This window comes from Bufo bufo, chromosome 10, assembly GCF_905171765.1.
Source record: "Bufo bufo chromosome 10, aBufBuf1.1, whole genome shotgun sequence".
Lineage (NCBI taxonomy): Eukaryota > Metazoa > Chordata > Amphibia > Anura > Bufonidae > Bufo > Bufo bufo.
In genome coordinates, this window is record NC_053398.1 from 46,054,281 (window position 1) to 46,077,331 (window position 23,051).

The following is a 23,051-nucleotide window of genomic DNA, read 5'->3' on the forward strand; positions in this document are numbered from 1 at the left end:
CCTGCTGATGAACCAGGCATATTACATGTGAACATAACGATTGCAAACATTAGAAATAGGAATGCACAGTGTATTAGATCTGAAATAAAAACACAAGATGACATTATATCAGCCTATTAGAGACAGTAGCGGGGTGAAGAAGTGGTAATGCCACTCTGGGGCGTTACACATGCCCACATAACCTACGTCTTTGCCATAGCCAATCAGTGGCCTGGGCGGTATACGGTATGTGACCACCCAGTGATTGGGGTTGCAGCAGTGACATGAGGTATACGAGCAAGTCATTGCTGCAGAAAAGTAAACAAAGCCTGGTTGGGTGGGCCAGAGCAATGGTGCCGGAAGCAGAGGGGGTTTAAACCAGTGAGCATACAGTAGCTTCTTTACATTTTTAAGCACTATCCCAGGTTTTAGGCTTGTTTTTTAATAACTCAATCAACCCCTTTAAGTGATTAACCTACCTCTTCTGCGAAAAGGGGTTTAATAGGCTCTGGTGGGTGTCTCATATCTTGCTCCCAAGGTGCTCCCTGGAAGATGTCTATTGGAGGTATCCATCCATTATTAAATCTTGGTATGTACTGTGGGATTAAAGGTTCCTTTGGCCACTCTTCCCTGAAAAATGTAAAAAGGCTAAATTAATTAGTTGCTTTAATTGTCAAAAAAAAACTACTGAAGACTGTACCAATAAAGTTGAATAACATAGCTGTCACAAATTGTGACAAATTACATGTTCCATACCGATATACTTAAATGCTATGTATACCTTTGGGAGCAATTTATTTATTATTGCATTGTATTGATTTTGACTTTTTGAGCTAAAAAAAAAATTTCAATTGTTTTTTTGAACCACTGTCTTCATGCAGCCTTGAGTATCTGTAGTAGCAGGATCTGAATTTTCACTCTATTCTGTCAGGCAGCTCACCTGACAGGCTTCTTATCTCTGATCTCTGACCTTATATACACTCTTATTTTACTGATAAGAATGTGGCTTAAGTAATTTAGAGATAAGGTTTAACGACGCTTCACGCCCCTCCTCCTCCCGACCTGAGACTTCGTGCCTACCTCTAGCCTCTTGCCGGGATCTGCTCTGGATTAGCGGGGAGCCAGCGATGTGTTTCCGGCTGGCTGAACTTGCCTGAACTGCCTGAATCTGCTGCTGTGGATCTCTCCGGCTCTTTCCCGCATAAGTGCATAAGGTGCAGCATCATTTGCTTCCTGCCTCCTGCCCTGCGGCTCTGCTAGCTGTTATCGGAGTTCCTGGAGGGTGAGATGTGAGCTATTTGCTTGAACTACGTTTGTCATGCCGATGTCTGCTCCTGTGGTGCCCAGTCTGCTCCCTCCATGTGGTCTCTTTCTGCCCCCCCCCCCCCCTGTTTTAACTGTCATCTGGGGCAGTGAACTTTGCGATACCTTTATTGTCTGTTTGTTTAGCTACGCTGGGATGATGTTTGTTTTCCCCTCCCTCCCTCAGTGACTTTAAGTCTCCTCCGTTTGTTTGTGGCTCCATCGCTGCCTTTGTGTCCTGCTTCCCCAGGTGGGACCCCCTGTTTAGTTGTTTTGGCGTTCGCTTGAAACAATTGCAGCTGATTGTAGCTGACTTGTAGATGAATTGTAGCTGACTTGCTCCGTGATTCTTTTCAAGGAAAGGAACTTTACAACTCTGGAAGACTCCTGAAAGAATAATAAATAAAAAAAATGGCACCTAAGCAAGTTCGGAGATCAACCGACTCTCTGTCTTTAAAGATGGGGCAGAAAACCGGTGACTCAGCAAAAATAGACCAGTTCTTGAAATCACCAAATATAAATACGAGAGTAGGAGTAAAAGGGCAAGTGGAGGCTAATTATAAAAAAAAATGCTCTCGATTCCAGAATGGAGGAGATGGTGGATGGAGGGGTTATAGACACCATGGAGGACTCGATTAATACCAAAACTGAAATTTTTCCAATGGATGAAATACTGTCTGCAGTTAAAAATAATGGAAAAATAATAAAAGAAATTGCAATGCAGCTTGGCTCTGTTCAAAAAGATGTATCCCTAATAAGGAATGATTTGAAAAAAATACGAGAAAGAGTGACTGACATAGAGAAATCTGTGGCTTCGCTGGAAACTGAAGTATAAGAGCTAAAGACTCAAGTTCCCACTCTGAATACAAACCAAAACATGCTACGAAAGAAAGTGGTGGATCTGGAAGAGAGATCCAGGAGATGTGATGTAAGAATATTGGGGCTACCGGAGGGGGCAGAGAAAAAGGATGCAGAGGACATGATTCAGACGCTGATTCTTAATAAGTTTGGAAAGGAACATTTTTCCCCATTGTTTATGATAGAGAGGGCTCATCGAGTTCCAGGAGGACTATCAACGCCTGGAAGACCACCTAGGATGCTCTTAGCAAAAGTTCTTGTCTCAAGAGACAGAGATATGATCCTGAAAATGGCCAGGGAATCCTCTCCTATTCTGTATGAGGGGAACAAATTGTACTTTTTCCCAGATTTCTCCAGGGAAATTCAAGAAAAGAGGCAGAGTTTTGTGGCAGTTAAGAAACATCTACAGCATAAAGACATTAAGTATTCACATTTGTACCCGGCCAAACTTCAAATAGTATTCAATGACAGAGTACATTTTTTTGAGTCTCCAGAACTTGCTACTGAATTGCTGGACTGTAATAATATTTAATAAGGCTTTAAGTTATGAAGGTGCAGGGTGGAGTGGGCGGGGGGGTCGTTAGTCTAAGTAAAGAGGTCTGTTGCTAAATAGCTGCAGATCATTTGTGATGGGGATGGGAGGGGGGAGATTTTGGGGGGTGGGTTGCGATGTATCTCTGGGCGAATGGGGGAGCGGGAATGGGGAGTAAGGAATTCTATTGTAATTAATAGATGGCGGTAAGAGTATTAATCTGGAATGTAAGTGGACACTGGGATGAATTTAAAAGACAGGCTGTATTTGATCTGGTTAAGAGACACCTACCAGCGGTGGTCTGTTTACTAGAGACCCATTTCACTAGGTAAGTCCCCCATCGGGTTGGTGGAAGATGGGTTTCGCAGGCATTCCATTCAACTTTCACCAGCTATTCTAGAGGTGTGTCAGTCTTTTTTCATAAAGGGATTGGCTTTGTCTGTGAGGCATCCTTCATCGACAAGCAGGGGAGATTTATCTTCCTTTATGTATATATTTTTTTATTTTTTATTCAACATTTTATTCAAATATTTCAGTTGTATATATCCAGAAGCATATGGATAACATTGATAAACTCATTATTCAACAGTATGGATATGTTGTAATAATATCCATTTTACAGGCATATGAAAATATAAAGACAGTAATCCCTTAACATCAATCCCTCCCTTTCCCATAACCCCCTCCCATCTGGATACAACTGACACTCCTATATTTTATATTTTATGTTGCAGCCATTTTATGCATCTACTCCACTTTCAGTTTCCCCAGTGACCCCTTTAAATCTTTTAACAAGTACCACTCTGTATGTTGAAAGTTTTTCATAAGAGAATTGACATCCTCTGTAGATAAATGTCTAGATATGAAAGCATTCCATTTGTCTAAAAATCGAGTCGACTTCTGATTTTTATGTGCTTCTGCTTCTAGCTGATCCATCAGCAGATAGTGCCTCATTTGACATAGAAATTCCCCCTCAGAAGGTGTATGTGGGACTAGCCAGTTACGAAGCAAGCATCTCAGAGCCACAAGCAACACTCCATCCACCAGCCCTGGAATCCTAACATTTTCTGGGAAGTCATGAAATAATAGCACCCGAGGTTCACATGGCAGAACTATTTGCCAGGTATCTTTGATCCAGGATAGGACCCACTCCCAATACAGCCGAACTTTATGTGTATTTTGGCCTTCATTTATATTCCTCCTCCTTTTTCTTTTCCTGTACTTAAGACTCTATTGACTTTTATGGAGAAATGGCCAGAGTGTCCTACACTGGTAAGTGGTGACTTCAATTGTGCCATGAACCCCAAGGTTGATAGGATGGTTACGGAGGGAAACCCCTAGACAAACGTACCCCTTCAGGGATCACCCATGGCTCGATTTTGTAAGGAGGCTGGATTTGTAGATCTTTGGGAAGTTCTTGGAAAGGGAAAGAGTTTTTTCTTGTATGAGTAAAGGAGGGAAATATATGTCCAGGATTGATTGAGCATTAATAAATGAAAAATATATAGATTATGTCAAGCAAATCAAATATGAAGCTAAGGCCCTTTCGGATCACGTACCTCTATCATTAGAGTTACGTATGAGTTTTGATAAGGATACTATAAGACCACCTTTCAGACTGAATCCATATTGGCTAGAGGTTTTAGAGAATCATGATCTGATAAAAAAAGAGATGGTTCAGTTTTGAGCTCTTAATAATAATTCAGCTAAGGTTCAGTCGATTCGGGATGCATATAAGGCCTATATGAGTTGTTTTATTTTTGCTAATAAATTTACCCGAAATGAAACTGAACAAAATAGAAATTCTGTGTAAAAGGCAACTCAGGCCTATTCAGATTTCTTACTGAATAGGGCCCAGCAGAAACTTTTTTTTTAGGGGCCAAAAATATTTCTCGGAATCAGGGCACCCAGGTAAATTTTTAGCAAATCTGATTTCTAACCAGGACCCAAAAAAAATATTTTGAAGATTCAGACAGCACAAGGAATACTTATTGAGAATCAAGATCAAATAAGCCTAGCATTTTTGAAACATCTATCAGGGATCTACCAGTCAGATAAGTCAATTCCTGGTGAGAGGATGGACTCCTGTTTGGACTCCATTTCTCTACCAACTATTACAAAAAACAGAGGGAATCCCTTGATGGAGATACAGTATATCACTCCAGGAGCTAGAAGAGGCCCTTAGGGCGTGTTCAGGAAACTCCGCTCCTGGTTTAGATGGCTTTCCATATGAGGTCTATAGGAAATATGGGGAAGTCATTTTGCCATACTTGCTGAGTTGTTTTTTTTTGAATCCCTACAAGACACTAAAATTCCGGAGTCTATGACAGAGGCGGTGATTGTATTAATTCCCAAAAAAGGAAAAGATCTGGTAGATATGGGGTCCTATAGACCGATATCGTTATTGAACACCGATGTAAAGCTCCTGTCAAAACTTCTCGCTATAAGGCTCTCTGAGGTAATCTCAATGATTATTCATCCAGATCAGAATGGGTTTAGGCCAAATAAGGGCACCCATTATAATCTACATAGATTATTTACCAACATGCAGTCGCTGGGCGCGGGCTCCCGCTCACTCCTGTCATTGGAAGCAGCCAATGTAGCTGGCCAGCTAAGACCTGTCCTAGGTTGCTAGTATAGCTTATATGTGTATACAGCTAGACCTGCCAATAACCTTAATACAGTTCCTATGTTTATGTGTTAAAGACAAAAGCAGAGGTATTTACTGAGACATCATGTTTTGTCATATAACTGTTATATTTTGTGTTCACAGAAGCAGAAAAAGATAATATGCCTTTAAGATTCATTTTGTAATGTAAGGTAAGCTCAGTTACATAGCAGGAACAACAGAAAGCCTAGTGTTCATCTGTTGCTGGGCAGAAGTCTAGACCAATCACAGCCAGCTTCTCACACAGCAAGAGTTTTCAACAATCACAGCTAGCTTCACACACAGCCTTTCTGGGAATTCCCCTAGCTGCTAGAATCATTATTCACCAGAAAAAGGAGCTGAAGACACACAGATCCAGCCAGAGTTCAGTTTTATGGAAGCAAAGAGGTAAGAATAGGTATTTAATACAGTTATGATGTGTTCCTATTGTTAATAGTGTGATTAGAGATGTATACTGAACTGGTTATATGTTTTTACTTACAGTTCCACCAAATTGCAAGCACCAAATTGAGACAATTGCAAACTACAAATAGCAATCCAATCAAATTTCAAGCTACAGTTGCAAACTGTGAACTACTTAACAATCCATACAAATTGCAACCATACCAGATCTTACTCAACCAATCTCTAAAAAGTTACTGCATACTGCAAACTACAAACCAAGTTTAGCCAGTATAACTGTTGAATCTCAGATATACCTCTCAGAGAGATCATAAAGTGCTTAAATAACCTAAAGTGACAGTACAGATACTGAAGAGAGAAATATATCCACCATTTTATGTTGAATGACAAGATTGAACACTTGAACCACCATCTTATGCATACCGCCATTTTGTGATATCTTTTCAACACGTGTTTTGTACATGGACTATCTGATGCGGAGGCGGCAGTGTTATATATGAAGAAAAGTTGAAGTTAATAAAGTTATTTCAAGCATTTGGTGTGCTCTTTAAACCTACTGCTTCCATAGAACGGCACTAGAGGAATTACAGAGTAATAGACAGTCTGGTTAGACTAAAAGTCAGAGATATCGAAATTCTTCTAATGCCACAGCGCAAAAGGCACTTCATAGTGCTGCACCTGCCACAGCCAAGGCCTTTGATAGAGTGGAGTGGGAATTCTTGTGGAGAGTCATGCGAAGGATGGGATTTGGGGAGAAGTTTATAAGTATGATTAGGCTTCTATATGAATCCCGGTAGCGTAACTGAATATTAATGGGTGCTTAACTCCGACATTTGCTGTGTCGAGAGGTACCCGCCAGGGTTGTCCACTCTCCCCCTTATTATTTGATATATACATTGAGCCTCTAGTGATTAGTGTAAGACAAGATCTTGGGATTAAAGGGTTTGGAGTAGCAGGGGAAGAGGATCGTATCTCCCTATATGCAGATGATGTACAGTACTATTTTTTATAGACAACACTAATATAACACTGCCAGGAATTATTCAAACAGTTAATATGTTTGGGGCGGTCTCTGGTTTTGACATAAATTGATGCTATTGGATAGATTCGATCTAGTTAGCGAGGAATCCCTGACTATCTTCAAGATCTCAGATACATTTGAATATTTAGGTCTGACCTTCTTCCCTAAAGTTGAAGACTATATACAGCTCAATTTGAACCCTGTGATTACTAAAGTAAGATCGAAGATTGCAACATGGAATTGGCTTCCCATATTTAGAGCTGATAGAATTGCCTTAGTCAAAATGGTAATATTACCTCAACTCCTCTATGTTATAAGAAATTCACCGATGTGGATTGAAGATAAATTCTTCAAATTAATTGAGAGAGTTATCAACTATCTACTGTGGGAAGGAAAAGAGTAAGGATAAAACTGGAATATATTTATAAACCCTTGGAGTTGGGAGGGTTAAATCTTCCATATTTCAAGGGTTACTTTATTTCTAATCAACTATGGTTATGGAATGAGTGGGGAAAAAGTCCCTTACGTAAATTTCTGCTAAATGGTTCCTTTTATGATAACATATTTACTTTGATAGAATCCGGACAACTAACCAGTGGGGAGCAAGAATATAGAATTACTAGGCAACTTTTTGTTAAATCCTGGACCACTGTTAAAATATGGGTGGGTATTAAGGATTCAATAATTTACATTCCTCTTTGGCATAATGTTTATTTAAATAAACTTTTAGAATTATCGAGGGATGAGTTTTGGAAAAAATATATATTTTTTATGTTGCACAGGTGGTGGAAAAAGGAGAGATTCTTCCATTACCTTTGTTGACTCAAAGGTTGAATTTGGTTAGTTTAAGGATACTTTCACACTTGCGTTTGGGGTTCCGCTTGTGAGATCCTTTTGAGGGCTCTCACAAGCGGCCCCGAACTGATTCGTTCATCCCCAATGCATTCTGAATGGATAAGGATCCGTTCAGAATGCATCAGTTTGGCTCCGTTCCGCCTCCATTCCGCTCTGGAGGCGGACACCAAAACGCAGCTTGCAGCGTTTTGGTGTCCGCCTGGCCGTGCGGAGCCAAACGGATCCGTCCTGACTTACAATGCAAGTCAATGGGGAAGGATCCGTTTGACGTTGACACAATATTGTGCAATTGCAAATGGATCCGTCCCCCATTGACTTTCAATGTAAAGTCAGGAGTCCCTATTAATATACCATCGGATCAGAGTTTTCTAACATAGATCGGATCTATGTTAGAATATACCATCGGATTTGAGTTAGATCGTGAAAACTCAGATCCGACAGTATATTCTAACACAGAGGTGTTCCCATAGTGATGGGGACGCTTCAAGTTAGAATATACTAAGAACTGTGGACATAACGGCCCCCTGCTGCCTGGACATGTGGACATAACGGCAGCACCTGATCGCTTACAGGGGGCTGTGATACGCACAATTAACCCCTCAGGAGCTGAACCTGAGGGGTTAATTGTGCGTATCATAGCCCCCTGTAAGAGATCAGGTGCTGCCAGGCAGCAGGGGCCAGACCCCCCTCCCTCCCCAGTTTTAAATTCATTGGTGGCCAGTGCGGCCCCCCCTCCCTCCCCAGTATAAAATTCATTGGTGGCCAGTGTGGCCCCCCCCTCCCTCCCCAGTATTAAATTCATTGGTGGCCAGTGCGGCCCCCCCTCCCTCCCCAGTATTAAATGCATTGGTGGCCAGTGTGGCCCCCCTCCCTCCCCAGTATTAAATTCATTGGTGGCCAGTGCAGCCCCCCTCCCTCCGTCCCCAGTATTAAATTCATTGGTGGCCAGTGCGGCCTCCCCTCTCCCCCCCTAATTAAAATCACACACCCCCCCCATCATTGGTGGCAGCGGAAAGTTCCGATCGGAGTCCCAGTTTAATCGCTGGGGCTCCGATCGGTTACCATGGCAGCCAAGACACTACTGCAGTCCTGGCTGCCATGGTTATTTAGCAATTTTAGAAGCATTATACTTACCTGCGCTGTCTGTGGCCGGCCGGGCGCTCCTCCTACTGGTAAGTGACAGGTCTGTGCTATAAGCAATGCGCACTGGCCACCAATGAATTTAAAACTGGGGAGGGAAGGAGGGGGGGCCCCCTGCTGCCTGGCAGCACCTGATCTCTTACAGGGGGCTATGATACGCATAATTAACCCCTCAGGTGCGGCACCTGAGGGGTTAATTGTGCGGATCACAGCCCCCTGTAAGAGATCGGGTGCTGCCAAGCAGCAGGGGGCCGTTATGTACACAGTTCTTAGTATATTCTAACTTGAAGCTTCCCCATCACCATGGGAACGTCTCTGTGTTAGAATATACTGTCGGATCTGAGTTTTCGCGATGTGAAAACTCAGATCTGAAAAAGCTGTTTATGCAGACGGATCCGTTCTGAATGGATGCAAGCGTTGGCATTATAGGTGCGGATACGTCTGTGCAGATACCAGACGGATCCGCACCGAACGCAAGTGTGAAAGTAGTCTTAGTTGGTTTAGATATCTCAATTGCGGTCAGCATTGGCTAGGGTTAGGGATAAAACATGGTTGTTAATTGATACTTGCACACTATTTGTTTGAGGTTATGATGGGAAACCAGCATCAATCTTTGAGGATCTCCCAACTTTACAAAACTTTACAAAAGACACTGTTTGGAAGGGGAATTTCCCCCTGCCAGAAGGCGTGGGAAAATCTCTGTTCTAATACTGTCACAATGGATTGGGAAAATATATGTGGGAATTTAAGATGGGTATCTCACAATTTTAATCACGTAGTGGTCCAGTTTAATATTATACATAGAATATATATAACCCAGATATGGTTAAAAAAAAATGTGGTTTAAGGGAAACGGCTAACTGTCCAAGGTGTGATATGGTTGTGCGTGTGAACGCTAAAAAAGACCAGGTAGATGGCGCCAAGGACCCTTAGATACGGATAAGGGATAAGAGTGGAACTCTTTAGGTACCCTAGGTGTTGACACACTTGTGAATAGGTGTGTGCCCAAAAGGTATATGGAACCACGTGTTAAAATAACGTGTTAAAATAAGTGATAACATATAAAAATGACCACGTATAAGTGTAAACAATGTGTATAAAAAATCATATGTATTGAAAATCATATGTATTAGAAATGACTCACTTCACCCAGGAGGGTAATGTGGGATAAAGATCAAGACACCCACACCACACCTCCTGCGCCTGGGTCGCCCGTAGAGATGTCAGATACGGATCCAAAACACACTCAGGAGTCTTATCCTTTTTCTTTCTCTTTATTCCAAAGCCAGGGTGGGGGAAGTGGACGGCTCAACGCGTTTCGGGGCCTCTGTATGGGTCCCTTTCATCAGGAGCAGGTACAATCAACATATACAATGATTATCTTTAAATAGCAGAAAAAAACGCCAAATATGCACTTACAATGATGTCACTTCCGGTATCAGTATGCGCTCCAGGGTGGAACGCACCGGAACTGACACTCAGAGGTGATGCAGTAAAGAAATATGCATCAGGTCAGAGTTATTATAATCAGAAAGTAACAACAACCAGAATATATATATGAGACTGTAATAAGGTGTCCCTTATTTTTGTGTAATACCGTTTACTGTGCTCTTATGTTTGTATTCATTTACGTTCCCCATGGAACGCAAGGTGGAGCTTCCGGTGCGTTCCACAGTGGAACGCAAACGAGCCGGAAGTGAAACCTGAAAAGATGCTGCATGTTTAACCACCTCCGGACCGCCTAACGCAGGATCGCGTTCCGGAGGTGGCAGCGCTGCGCACAGTCACGCATATACGCGTCATCTCGCGAGACGCGAGACTTCCTGTGAACGCGCGCACACAGGCGCGCGCGCTCACAGGAACGGAAGGTAAGAGAGTTGATCTCCAGCCTGCCAGCGGCGATCGTTCGCTGGCAGGCTGGAGATGTGTTTTTTTTAACCCCTAACAGGTATATTAGACGCTGTTTTGATAACAGCGTCTAATATACCTGCTACCTGGTCCTCTGGTGGTCCCCTTTGTTTGGATCGACCACCAGAGGACACAGGTAGCTCAGTAAAGTAGCACCAAGCACCACTACACTACACTACACCCCCCCCCGTCACTTATTAACCCCTTATTAGCCCCTGATCACCCCTGATCACCACATATAGACTCCCTGATCACCCCCCTGTCATTGATTACCCACCTGTCATTGATCACACCCCTGTAAAGCTCCATTCAGATGTCCGCATGATTTTTACGGATGCACTGATAGATGGATCGGATCCGCAAAACGCATCCGGACGTCTGAATGAAGCCTTACAGGGGCGTGATCAATGACTGTGGTGATCACCCCATATAGACTCCCTGATCACCCCCCTGTCATTGATTACCCCCCTGTCATTGATTACCCCCCTGTAAAGCTCCATTCAGACGTCCGCATGATTTTTACGGATCCACTGATAGATGGATCGGATCCGCAAAACGCATCCGGACGTCTGAATGAAGCCTTACAGGGGCATGATCAATGACTGTGGTGATCACCCCATATAGACTCCCTGATCACCCCCCTGTCATTGATTACCCCCCTGTCATTGATTACCACCCTGTAAAGCTCCATTCAGACGTCCGCATGATTTTTACGGATGCACTGATAGATGGATCGGATCCGCAAAACGCATCCGGACGTCTGAATGAAGCCTTACAGGGGCGTGATCAATGACTGTGGTGATCACCCCATATAGACTCCCTGATCACCCCCCTGTCATTGATTACCCCCCTGTAAAGCTCCATTCAGACGTCCGCATGATTTTTACGGATGCACTGATAGATGGATCGGATCCGCAAAACGCATCCGGACGTCTGAATGAAGCCTTACAGGGGCATGATCAATGACTGTGGTGATCACCCCATATAGACTCCCTGATCACCCCCCTGTCATTGATTACCCCCCTGTCATTGATTACCCCCCTGTAAAGCTCCATTCAGACGTCCGCATGATTTTTACGGATGCACTGATAGATGGATCGGATCCGCAAAACGCATCCGGACGTCTGAATGAAGCCTTACAGGGGCGTGATCAATGACTGGGGTGATCACCCCATATAGACTCCCTGATCACCCCCCTGTCATTGATTACCCCCCTGTAAAGCTCCATTCAGACGTCCGCATGATTTTTACGGATGCACTGATAGATGGATCGGATCCGCAAAACGCATCCGGACGTCTGAATGAAGCCTTACAGGGGCATGATCAATGACTGTGGTGATCACCCCATATAGACTCCCTGATCACCCCCCTGTCATTGATTACCCCCCTGTCATTGATTACCCCCCTGTAAAGCTCCATTCAGATGTCCGCATGATTTTTACGGATGCACTGATAGATGGATCGGATCCGCAAAACGCATCCGGACGTCTGAATGAAGCCTTACACGGGCGTGATCAATGACTGTGGTTATCACCCCATATAGACTCCCTGATCACCCCCCTGTCATTGATCACCCCCCTGTCATTGATCAACCCCCCTGTCATTGATCAACCCCCCTGTCATTGATCACCCCCTGTCATTGATCACCCCCCTGTCATTGATCACCCCCCTGTCATTGATCACCCTCTGTAAGGCTCCATTCAGATATTTTTTTGGCCCAAGTTAGCGGAATTTTTTTTTTTTTTCTTACAAAGTCTCATATTCCACTAACTTGTGTCAAAAAATAAAATCTCACATGAACTCACCATACCCCTCACGGAATCCAAATGCGTAAAATTTTTTAGACATTTATATTCCAGACTTCTTCTCACGCTTTAGGGCCCCTAGAATGCCAGGGCAGTATAAATACCCCACATGTGACCCCATTTCGGAAAGAAGACACCCCCAGGTATTCCGTGAGGGGCATATTGAGTCCATGAAAGATTGAAATTTTTGTCCCAAGTTAGCGGAACGGGAGACTTTGTGAGAAAAAAATTAAAAATATCAATTTCCGCTAACTTGTGCCAAAAAAAAAAATTTCTATGAACTCGCCATGCCCCTCATTGAATACCTTGGGGTGTCTTCTTTCCAAAATGGGGTCACATGTGGGGTATTTATACTGCCCTGGCATTCTAGGGGCCCCAAAGCGTGAGAAGAAGTCTGGTATCCAAATGTCTAAAAATGCCCTCCTAAAAGGAATTTGGGCACCTTTGCGCATCTAGGCTGCAAAAAAGTGTCACACATCTGGTATCGCCGTACTCAGGAGAAGTTGGGGAATGTGTTTTGGGGTGTCATTTTACATATACCCATGCTGGGTGAGAGAAATATCTTGGTCAAATGCCAACTTTGTATAAAAAAATGGGAAAAGTTGTCTTTTGCCAAGATATTTCTCTCACCCAGCAAGGGTATATGTAAAATGACACCCCAAAACACATTCCCCAACTTCTCCTGAATACGGCGATACCACATGTGTGACACTTTTTTGCAGCCTAGGTGGGCAAAGGGGCCCATATTCCAAAGAGCACCTTTAGGATTTCACAGGTCATTTACCTACTTACCACACATTAGGGCCCCTGGAAAATGCCAGGGCAGTATAACTACCCCACAAGTGACCCCATTTTGGAAAGAAGAGACCCCAAGGTATTCGCTGATGGGCATAGTGAGTTCATGGAAGTTTTTATTTTTTGTCACAAGTTAGTGGAAAATGCTTATTTTTTTTTTTTTTTTTTTTTTCATACAAAGTCTCATATTCCACTAACTTGTGACAAAAAATAAAAACTTCCATGAACTCACTATGCCCATCAGCGAATACCTTGGGGTCTCTTCTTTACAAAATGGGGTCACTTGTGGGGTAGTTATACTGCCCTGGCATTCTAGGGGCCCAAATGTGTGGTAAGGAGTTTGAAATCAAATTCTGTAAAAAATGACCTGTGAAATCCGAAAGGTGCTCTTTTGAATATGGGCCCCTTTGCCCACCTAGGCTGCAAAAAAGTGTCACACATCTGGTATCTCCGTAATCGGGAGAAGTTGGGGAATGTGTTTTGGGGTGTCATTTTACATATACCCATGCTGGGTGAGAGAAATATCTTGGCAAAAGACAACTTTTCCCATTTTTTTATACAAAGTTGGCATTTGACCAAGATATTTATCTCACCCAGCATGGGTATATGTAAAAAGACACCCCAAAACACATTCCTCAACTTCTCCTGAATACAGAGATACCAGATGTGTGACACTTTTTTGCAGCCTAGGTGGGCAAAGGGGCCCATATTCCAAAGAGCACCTTTCGGATTTCACAGGTCATTTTTTACTGAATTTGATTTCAAACTCCTTACCACACATTTGGGCCCCTAGAATGCCAGGGCAGTATAACTACCCCACAAGTGACCCCATTTTGGAAAGAAGAGACCCCAAGGTATTCGCTGATGGGCATAGTGAGTTCATGGAAGTTTTTATTTTTTGTCACAAGTTTGTGGAATATGAGACTTTGTATGAAAAAAAAAAAAAAAAAAAATCATCATTTTCCACTAACTTGTGACAAAAAATAAAAAATTCTAGGAACTCGCCATGCCCCTCACGGAATACCTTGGGGTGTCTTCTTTCCAAAATGGGGTCACTTGTGGGGTAGTTATACTGCCCTGGTATTCTAGGGGCCCAAATGTGTGGTAAGGAGTTTGAAATCAAATTCTGTAAAAAATGGCTGGTGAAATCCGAAAGGTGCTCTTTGGAATGTGGGCCCCTTTGCCAACCTAGGCTGCAAAAAAGTGTCACACATCTGGTATCCCCGTACTCAGGAGAAGTTGAGGAATGTGTTTTGGGGTGTCTTTTTACATATACCCATGCTGGGTGAGATAAATATCTTGGTCAAATGACAACTTTGTATAAAAAAATGGGAAAAGTTGTCTTTTGTCAAGATATTTCTCTCACCCAGCATGGGTATATATAAAATGACACCCCAAAACACATTCCCCACCTTCTCCTGAGTACGGAGATACCAGATGTGTGACACTTTTTTGCAGCCTAGGTGGGCAAAGGGGCCCATATTCCAAAGAGCACCTTTCGGATTTCACAGGTCATTTTTTACAGAATTTGATTTCAAACTCCTTACCACACATTTGGGCCCCTAGAATGCCAGGGCAGTATAACTACCCCACAAGTGACCCCATTTTGGAAAGAAGAGACCCCAAGGTATTCGCTGATGGGCATAGTGAGTTCATAGAACTTTTTATTTTTTGTCACAAGTTAGTGGAATATGAGACTTTGTAAGGAAAAAAAAAAAAAAAAAAAATCATCATTTTCCGCTAACTTGTGACAAAAAATAAAAAGTTCTATGAACTCACTATGCCCATCAGCGAATACCTTAGGGTGTCTACTTTCAGAAATGGGGTCATTTGTGGGGTGTTTGTACTGTCTGGGCATTGTAGAACCTCAGGAAACATGACAGGTGCTCAGAAAGTCAGAGCTGCTTCAAAAAGCGGAAATTCACATTTTTGTACCATAGTTTGTAAACGCTATAACTTTTACCCAAACCATTTTTTTTTTACCCAAACATTTTTTTTTTATCAAAGACATGTAGAACTATAAATTTAGAGCAAAATTTCTATATGGATGTCGTTTTTTTTTGCAAAATTTTACAACTGAAAGCGAAAAATGTCATTTTTTTGCAAACAAATCGTTAAATTTCGATTAATAACAAAAAAAAGTAAAAATGTCAGCAGCAATGAAATACCACCAAATGAAAGCTCTATTAGTGAGAAGAAAAGGAGGTAAAATTCATTTGGGTGGTAAGTTGCATGACCGAGCAATAAACGGTGAAAGTAGTGTAGGTCAGAAGTGTAAAAAGTGGCCTGGTCTTTCAGGGTGTTTAAGCACTGGGGGCTGAGGTGGTTAATACCTCAGTCAAGTGGATATAAATGACCGATGCTCGTCGGTATACTGAATAGGATGCGCAGAGTGTTTATAAACTAAGGGAAGCATTGTAAAAAACCATGCGCCCGAAGTCTCCAACACAGGGTGCTTACTGGACTTCCGGTGCGTTCCACCGTGGAACGCACCTAAACCGGAAGTGCACTCGGAGAAAAGGTGAAGATGATAAAACTTATTTCTACTGTACTTTTCCTCATTGCGATCAACAGGAGTATGTCCCAAGGGGTCCCACAAAGGGGGTTCAATTGACTAGCTCTTTAATGGAGGAAAGAACATGCATGATATCACGTGATTGAGATCCGATCACGTGATTGGATCTCGGTATCCCAGTCTAATGCTCTGATGGTAACCTGTAATCCTATGTGTTGGATGATGGTGGATGATAAAAAATATATTATTTATTTATCTTCAGCAGATATTAGTAGGGGCTCTAGTGAACTAGCTCAGAGTGAACAGCTATCTAATAGTATAATAATATTTAAAAAAAATATATATAAAAAATGTATGAAACTCAATAATATTAATAGTGGTCAATAGCAAAAACCATTATAAAAATGGTGAAGGTGGGCATATGGTTTTTTATATAAAAATATCATAAAAGGACATAAATATTCCCATTAAGGTTCAAACACAGATATGGGAGATAAATGCAGGGGTTCCTACCTGCATGGACCCCTAGCTGAGTAAATATATAGTTAATATGTAGTAGGACATGATAAAACCAAGATAAAAAACCTATACATCGCAGTAATGAAACATAAAATGTATAACAGCGGAGTATATACGTATATCACATCTAAAAATATAATTAAATATAGTAAGGAGAAAAAAGTGTGGACCTATATATATATATATATAGAGATCAACAGCAAGGACGCGTGGATCATGGCTATACCACAGTGATGTGTAGGGAAGTAGGAGTAAAAGACTTTTTATGGACCCAGCGTTTATCAGAATTGAGTTGAAATTGAGATGAAATAATGAGGACTACATATAAGTATTATATGTGCAGAGGGCATGGAAAAACACATTGGGGGATGTATATCTGCTACGGGCCTCTCTGTACTATTACTTTAATAATTTGAATATTCTAAACATTCGTTTAGGCCGAAAGGAGATAGGGTATTTAGTGTGTATATCCAATACATCTCCTTCCGGCATAATTGTTGATAAGATGACGTGATGGTCTCCAAAGGGGTTACTGTAAGGCCTATCAGGGAGCCATCATGTTTTTCAGAAAAATGCCGCGATACGCTATGTGTAGTAACTTTGCGTTTGATGTTGGAACGGTGTTCGCACATTCTCTCTCGTAGGGTTTGGGTGGTCCTACCCACATATTTTAAACCGCAAGGACACTTTAGTAGGTATATTATATTTTTCATCCCACAGGTGAGTTCTTGTTTGAGGGTCCACATTCCTGATAGGCCTCCTACTTCAATTCCACTGGTGCCATGGGTGATCATTGCACAACATTTGCATCTTTTTATTCCACATCTGAAAGAACCTTTTCTAGTTGGAACAATAGTTTTATTGGGTGCTCGCAATTTGGGGCAAGATGGGGCAATGATATTTTTGATCGTTTGTGCCCTTCTGAAAGTTATGGATGGCTGTTTGGGGAGTGTATTTTTGAGAATAGGATCTTTTAGCAGGATATCCCAATGTTTGGTGAGTATCTTTCTGATATGATGATGGTCTCTATTGTATCTGGTTATGAGATTATATTGATATCCCTTTGGATCAGTGGTTTTGGGGGGGGGGGCTTGTTTCAAAGCCTCTTTCTGGTCTAATTTTAGAACTCTCTGAGATGAGGCCTTGATAAGACTTTTAGGGTAGCCCTTATCCAAAAAACGTTCTTTTAGGACTCCTAGTTGTGTTTTTAGGGTCTTGTCGTCAGAGCAATTTCTCCGGATCCTTTTCATTTGGCCAAAGGGTATGTTCCTTATCCATTTGGTGTGATGACAGCTGGAGTAATCGAGATAGCTGTTAGCATCTACCTTTTTAAAGTGGGTGCTGGTGGTTATCTTATTCGCTACAATCTCAATGTGTAGGTCCAGGAAGATGGCAGTTTTGGGGTTAACATCACAAGTAAACTGAAGACCCCAATCGTTCTGATTTATCAGGGACATAAATGACATTAAATCTTCATTCTTTCCACCCCAAATAAAGATGATGTCGTCAATATAGCGACGATAGAAGATTACATTCTTATGGGATTGGAATCCTATTTTTTCCTCAAAAAGGCCCACAAACAAATTTGCATAGGAGGGTGCAAATTTTGTCCCCATAGCGGTACCCCTAGTTTGTAGGTAGAATGTCTCGTTGAACGTGAAGTAATTGTGCTCAAGGATGAATTGAATTGATTTTATAATGAACTCCTTCTGAATGGGAGGCATTCCAGAGTCTAGTTCGAGGAAGTGTCTTATTGCGCGTATTCCCAGATCGTGTAGAATATTACTATAGAGGGATGCTACGTCAAGTGTGACCCATGTGTAGTCCTCCCACCCTGGCTTTGGAATAAAGAGAAAGAAAAAGGATAAGACTCCTGAGTGTGTTTTGGATCCGTATCTGACATCTCTACGGGCGACCCAGGCGCAGGAGGTGTGGTGTGGGTGTCTTGATCTTTATCCCACATTACCCTCCTGGGTGAAGTGAGTCATTTCTAATACATATGATTTTCAATACATATGATTTTTTATACACATTGTTTACACTTATACGTGGTCATTTTTATATGTTATCACTTATTTTAACACGTTATTTTAACACGTGGTTCCATATACCTTTTGGGCACACACCTATTCACAAGTGTGTCAACACCTAGGGTACCTAAAGAGTTCCACTCTTATCCCTTATCCGTATTTAAGGGTCCTTGGCGCCATCTACCTGGTCTTTTTTAGCGTTCACACGCACAACCAGTTCTCTTCCAAAACCACCTACCCTGTGTTCACCAGTGGTAGTTGGTGACCAGTGGCAGCCGGTCCACCTATATCTATTAGATTTCCATTCCTATTTCTGCCCTCCTTTGGCGCCCTGCAAAAGTTTTTCTCGGACCCTCATTTAGAAGGTCTGGTGATTAACTCTCTTTTTTCTTCTTTCGCTCTGACTTACAAGGTGTGATATACCAGAGGCAGATTTTCTTCACATGTTTTGGTCATGTCTGGAAATCAGCAAGTATTGGAGCTCCATTTATGAAGTTATATGTCAGAAAATGAAGGTAGTGATTCCCCTGACTCCACAGTGCTGGCTATTAAGTGATATCTCTATGGTGAACTGAACTAAGGATACAAGGACACTCCTTATTAGAATAATGTTCCTGGCCAGATTATTAGTTACAAGGATCTGGTTCTCACTAAACTCTCCAAGGCTAAATGCATGGGTGAATATGGTTAACAAAGTTAAAAGATATGAATACATTTTATATAAACAAAGGAATAGTGAAGAAAAATGGAGGAAGATATGGCTTGGCTGGAGGAACTGAGCCTGATAACAAAAACAAAGTCCTGTTTGAGAAGGATCTGCTGGATTTCTCCAACCGCAGCCCCCCCCCCCCCCTTCCTTGCCCCAATAACTTTAGTTTTTTTTTTTTGTAGAGATACACCAAAAAACAAGGGAGGGAAGGCCAGGGTTTGGGATGGGTTAGGTTGATTAAGGGTTTAAATTATGCATATGGTTGTATTTTATATATTGATATTCTTATTAATAAAAAATAAATAAAAAAATAAAAAAAGAGATAATGTTTATTAGATGACTGGCACAAAGTGAAAATAAAAAGTACCATTCACACAGCTAGACAACCAGTTAACCCTTTGAGAAGGGCTCAATATTTTTTAAAAAGACCAACTGAAAAAATTATATTTTTAGCCCCAAATGAGTAAAATGCAGTATTAAATAAATGACCCCCGAAGGTGTAGATAGTTTTTAAAATATTAAAATGAGAATCTATTCCACTTACCTTGATTTTGTCCATCTCTCTCCCAAACTGTGCCAGATTTGCATTTCCTTTGGAGTTAGATGACCCCTCAGGAAGTCAGTGGCATCCTTGGACAAGAGAGGACAGGTGATAGATCTTCCTAACTCTGGTCCTCCAGAGCACTGAATTATCTAAAAGAAGGAACATCAAGCAGATTGTAGTGTGTTAGCAAACTTCACATCTTAAAGTTTCTTTATATAAGTAGTGCTGGCTTTTTTATCCCTGTGATAAGATCTATGCATACAGTCTATAGCTTTCAGCTTTGTAGTTTAGTTGGCTTTTGACTTCAGATATCAGATTTCATTTGATTGCATGAATACCTAGGTATATAATGCACATATAATTCATCCCTAGATTTAAATCTCAGAAAAATGTAAAACCACGGATGGACGGTATAAAAAGCTATGAACATCCTGGTGTCAACTTTTATAGATCAGTTCTGAAAGTAATTACCAATTCCAGTGGTGCAAAAAGAAAATGGACCAGTTCAGCTGAACTAGGTTTCTGGATATGTTTTCTTAACTTGGCCTGAAAAGGATAAAAAAAACTGCTTATCTAACTTACAATTGTAACAGCTTGTGCAACATGGGGCACCCCATTAGAAGGGTTGCCCAGCCAATATTTTTTTTTTTTAGGCTTCAGAATGGCATAAAGAAACAAAAGAGATACTCTCTTCACTGATTTCCCACCGCTCCTGTTTTAATTCTCTCTGGTCTCCAGTTCCTGGTTCCTCTCAAAACAGAGGAAAGGACCCACCTTAGCTAGTCATTGGCTGATCGATCAGATACAGACCAGTAGAACGTCAGAACGTGAGCACGAAAGTGAGATTAGATTAGTATGTCTTCTTTGATTTTTGATTTTTTTTATGCCATTCTGATATTTTATTTTCTATTGGCCAAGAAATCTCCTTTAAACTTGATGAAACATCTTTGGAAAATATTCTTAAGACATATTTTTTGCAGTAAGGTTCTTCCACCGCCAAAAACCTTTTGAGGTGCTTGTATCTGGATTGAGGCAGAAGTAAACTTTTTAAACTAAAACATGTTATGAAGCAAATGATTTAGCACAACATGAAGCTTCTTGGGACAATTTTGGACTTCTCTATGTGTAAGGTATGTATAGGAATGAGGCAAATTAAGTCATGTCAAAGAATTGACTACATTGCTGAAAGTGGTTCTTACCAACAGGTTGAAGGCCAGCTTGAATTTCTGATAACACTCTATGAACTCTAGCTCATTAGGTGGTCTAGATTGTAACTCTGTGATGTAGAAGAAGAAAGTTGATTATTGGATGAAACAGCAAGTTTGTTTCGTAAGAATCTTAATATATTTTTGAGTCTACTTATATATTGTACGTGGAATAACATTTAATATAGTGTAAAACATTCAACAGTAGCCACCAAGTCTTTACAGAATGTATATTAAAGGTGGATTACCTCCTGTTCCTTTCTTTTTGTTCTTTTTGCCTTTCTTTCCTATGTTTTGTAGCTTTTCCAAAAAAAACTCTATGTCATCCAACGTGCAGTTTAGGCATTGCTAGAATGGCGATACACAGAAATTATTACTGCAATGCATACATCTTAACATCATCGTTTGACTACACAGTTGTTGTGCAGTCATCAGTTAAAGCTTATAATTCAGTTTTGGCTTAAGATTTGACCCAGCCAGTTCTCATCCAAAGGTGGACATGAACATGCTGCTTTTGGCAGAATTGACCTACTCTGCTGTGTATGGATCCAATTGATTGTCCTTCAACTGCAGATGCCAGGGGAAAGAAGAATTGTGTGTGCTGGATTTCAAAAGTCCCAATCCTTTTCATTGAAATTTACAGGTACACTCCACCAAGTGAGTATGTATCTCTATCATTGTATTTATCTGTCTTTGTAGGTTTGTAGCAATAGATCAAAAGATCTACATAGATCTAGGCTTATCCCATGATACTATGCTACAGTAAGAACAGAATGCAGTAGATATGTCAACAGTCACCAGAACATATAGAGAAAACATAACACAACAAGTGAGTATGTACCAAACCTGCATACCACAGGTCGTGAAATTACACACAACCATTTTATTAACAAAAAATCTTTATTGAATATACTTAGTAAAAAACATACAATGGAGTCAACATGAGTCAATGGGATAAAACAAACATAAGAGAGGGACTAATGGGAGGGGACGAAGCCATCTGGCCAAACGCGTTGGGTAAGTGGGGTGACATTGGGATGGGTGTTGTGGCAGTAACATTGTTTTTTTGAACTTTTGAGGAGCTTCATGACACTGTTGGTCTCCTTGACACAATTATTACACACTTTAGCTGATTAGAAGTCATTATACAGTCAGGTCCATAAATATTGGGACATCGACACAATTCTAACATTTTTGACTCTATACACCACCACAATTTAAATGAAACAAACAAGATGTGCTTTAACTGCAGACTGTCAGCTTTAATTTGAGGGTATTTACATCCAAATCAGGTGAACGGTGTAGGAATTACAACAGTTTGCATATGTGCCTCCCACTTGTTAAGGGACCAAAAGTAATGGGACATAATAATAATCATAAATCAAACTTTCACTTTTTAATATTTGGTTGTAAATCCTTTGCAGTCAATTACATCGTAAAGTCTGGAACGCATAGACATCACCAGACGCTGTGTTTCATCCCTGGTGATGCACTGCCAGGCCTCTACTGCAACTGTCTGCAGTTCCTGCTTGTTCTTGGGGTATTTTCCCTTCAGTTTTGTCTTCAGCAAGTGAAATGCATGCTCAATCGGATTCAGGTCAGGTGATTGACTTGGCCATTGTATAACATTCCACTTCTTTCCCTTAAAAAATTCTTTGGTTGCTTTTGCAGTATGTTTTAGGTCATTGTTCATCTGCACTGTGAAGCGCCATCCAATGAGTTCTGAAGCATTTGGCTGAATATGAGCAGATAATATTGCCCGAAGCACTTCAGAATTCATCCTGCTGCTTTTGTCAGCAGTCACATCATCAATAAATACAAGAGAACCTGTTCCATTGGCAGCCATACATGCCCACACCATGACACTACCACCACCATGCTTCACTGATGAGGTGCTATGCTTAGCATCATGAGCAGTTCCTTTCGTTCTCCATACTCTTCTCTTCCTATCACTCTGGTACAAGTTGATCTTGGTCTCATCTGTCCATAGGATGTTGTTCCAGAGCTGTGAAGGCTTTTTAGATGTCGTTTGGCAAACTCTAATCTGGCCTTCCTGTTTTTGAGGCTCACCAATGGTTTACATCTTGTGGTGAACCCTCTGTATTCACTCTGGTGAAGTCTTCTCTTGATTGTTGACTTTGACACACATATACCTACCTCCTGGAGAGTGTTCTTGATCTGGACAACTGTTGTGAAGGGTGTTTTCTTCACCAGGGAAACAATTCTTCGGTCATCCACCACAGTTGTTTTCCGTGGTCTTCCGG

General features: G+C 41.4%; 1 long non-coding RNA gene across 1 annotated transcript; it reads right to left on the reverse strand.

Annotated features, from left to right (window-relative positions):
- Positions 1-478: 478 nt before the first annotated feature.
- Positions 479-20,064, reverse strand: LOC120981236. The gene is made up of 3 exons (XR_005774653.1): positions 20,054-20,064; positions 19,583-19,731; positions 479-609 (listed from the first exon to the last, which is right to left on the reverse strand). It is a non-coding gene; the product is annotated as an uncharacterized LOC120981236 (long non-coding RNA).
- Positions 20,065-23,051: the final 2,987 nt, after the last annotated feature.